General features: G+C 46.4%; 1 non-coding gene across 1 annotated transcript; it reads right to left on the bottom strand.

Annotated features, from left to right (window-relative positions):
* Positions 1-1,349: 1,349 nt before the first annotated feature.
* Positions 1,350-1,421, bottom strand: TRNAD-GUC (transfer RNA aspartic acid (anticodon GUC)). The gene has a single exon. It is a non-coding gene; the product is annotated as a tRNA-Asp (tRNA).
* Between the last annotated feature and the right edge of the window lie 1,439 nt (positions 1,422-2,860).

Here is a 2,860-nt window from a genome sequence, read left to right as displayed (position 1 = left end):
GCCAAGTTAAAACCCTATTTGGCCATGGAGGCCTCCAGTTGGCCATGGATTTTGGCTTTAGTCACTCTTTCAGCCTAACTTACCTTACCAGTTGTTGTACAGATAACGGGGGGGGGGGGGGATCATGTACATTACCCAGAGTAACTCGGAGGAATGGCAAGATAAACACAGATAAATTCTACTCATATTTAGAAGTAGAAAAGTTGGTTTTTATATGCCGACTTTCTCTACCACTTAAGGAAGAATCAAACCGGCTTACAATCACCTTCCCTTCCCCTTCCCACAACAGACACCCTGTGAGGTAGGTGGGGCTGAGAGAACTCTAAGAGCTGTGACTAGCCCAAGGTCACCCAGCTGGCTTCATGTGTAGGAGTGGGGAAACCAACCTGGTTCTCCAGATTAGCGTCTGCCGCTCCTGTGGAAGAGTAGGGAATCAAACCCGGTTCTCCAGATCAGAGTCCACCGCCCAAAACCACCGCTCTTAAACACTACATGTCCCATTTATATCAGTGGTCGTTACTCACATGGTCTTAGTGATGCAAAAACGATTAGGACATGATGTGAGGAGAAAAGTACAACCGGACACATCAAGATATGCGTGGTGGAAAAAGCAACCGTTTTCTTCTTTTCTTTTGTCAGAGAGATTCTGTGCTAGATAAGTGTTACAAAGACCAAAGATTAAGAAGAAAAATGGGGGTGGGAATGTTCTAGTTCACACTGTGCTGGAGTTCAGCAAGTCACATTCCACACGGCCTGGGGCCAGGGCTCAGCAAGGGTCGTAAAGCAAAGCACACCAGATCAGAAATGTGCACGACTATCAACGCAATATCCACAAGGAGAGGCTGATGGCGTCTGCAGACACATTACATAACAACAATAAATTCCAACTCTTCTTCATATACTCTAAAAACTGGTTCCAGTTTAAAAACAAAACAACAGTTGCATTTTGCGCCAACTGAAGTTCCCATGTACCTTTCAAAGCGAGCCTGCCTAGAGCACATTACAGCAACCTGGATGTGATCAAAGATGTGTCATGGCCAGAAATTGGCACAGTTTGCTCACATGCTTAACCTAGCCAATAGCGCTTCTAGCCACAGTCTGTACCTGAACATGTGCAAGAAATCCTGGGTCCAGGAGAGCTCCCAAATTATGCATGTGTTTCTTCAAGGGGTCTGAGTCTTCTTCTTCTTCTTCTTCTTGGGTCTGAGTATTGAACACATGAACCTGCCTTGTACTGAATCAGACTCTGGGTCCATCAAATTCAGCATTGTCTACTCAGACTGGCAGCGGCTCTCTAGGGTCTCAGGCAGGGGGTCTTTCCCATCACCTACTTGCCTGGTCCCTTTAACTGGAGATGCCGGGGATTGAACCTGGGACCTTCTGCATGACAAGCAGAAGCTCTACCACTGAGCCATTCCCCCACCCCTACATGAAGCTGCCTTATACTGAATCAGACCCTGGGTCCATCAAAGTCAGTATTGTCTACTCAGACCGGCAGTGGCTCTCCAGAGTCTCAGGCAGAGGTCCTTCACATCACCTACTTGCCTAGTCCCTTTAACTGGAGATGCCGGGGATTGAACCTGGGACCTTCTGCATGCCAAGCAGATGCTCTACCACTGAGCCACAGCCCCTCCCACTGGATCTGAATTTTCATTGAATTTGGATCTTAATATCTAATATTTATATTCAGCTACTGTCATATTGCTTCCATTACAAACTAGTATTCCCTCATCCTGAGAAAGTTGGAAACCCAGCTTTTAGAGGATTCATAGATATCATAAAATCATTGTCGGAAGGAACCACCAGGGTCATCTAGTCCATCGATCCATCCACCCATTCATTCATTTGACTTCTATGCTGCTCTTTCCGGACCAAGTCAGGCTCAGAGCAGCTCACACCAATTTCAACACAATTCAAAAAAACACATCAATGTACAGTTTAAAATCCAGTTCAAATTCTTTCCGCCGGGTAATCCAAAAGAAGAAGGTGAACAGCAAATTCCACTGTCTTTTGAGACACTTAATTCCAACTATTCTATGAGTCACCATCAGCTGGAAACAATTTCACTGCCTCTGGAAAGGCTCCAAACTGAACGCAACAGAACCCGCTCATACTGCAGTCAACCAAAGCCAGCAAATCTGAAAGGAACTGGAAGGATGCAAAATAGGTTGCTCAGGAGGGAGGGCACGCCGAACCCCACACTTCTGAAAGAATGGGAGCAAAAGGACAGCTTTCTTCCGTAATTCATCAATCCGCTACTTCATTGCGCTACAAACCCCCGAGCAGGAAAGCACTTCCATCTTCAACTTTATCATCTCTGTTATTATGGAACTAAAGGGCGAATATGGACCGTTACGTGAGCGGTCCAAGAAAAAACAGTAAGGACCTCTGTTGTTCTGAAGGGTTCAACGATTCCTGTTGAACACATGAACACACAAAGCTGCTTTCTACTGAAACAAACCCCTGGTCCATCAAAGTCAGTATTGTCTACTCAGACCGGCAGCGGCTCTCCAGGGTCTCAGGCAGAGGTCTTTCCCATCACCTACTTGCCTGGTCCGTTTAACTGGAGATGCCAAGGATTGAACCTGGGACCTTCTGCATGCAAAGCAGATGCTCTGCCATGAGCCACAACCCCTCCACACGCCTGTGGATCCCATTTAAAAGAACATGGATTTTTGTCCACAGTCTGAAAAAGTTTTTGAAGGAAACCCGGGAGAGCAATGACTGGCAAAACTCTGTAAGGGAGGGGGAAACAGATGCAGTTCAGAAGCCGGGCTGCCGCAAAAAACTCAGAACTGAAAAAGCCCTTTAGCGATAACACTTGTATCTCAGTTGGTGCCTCGCAGAAAGAGTCTGTTTT

The sequence above is a fragment of the Euleptes europaea genome, chromosome 4 (genome assembly GCF_029931775.1).
Source record: "Euleptes europaea isolate rEulEur1 chromosome 4, rEulEur1.hap1, whole genome shotgun sequence".
Classification (NCBI taxonomy): Eukaryota; Metazoa; Chordata; class Lepidosauria; order Squamata; family Sphaerodactylidae; genus Euleptes; species Euleptes europaea.
This window is presented reverse-complemented; position numbering and strand designations above follow the sequence as displayed.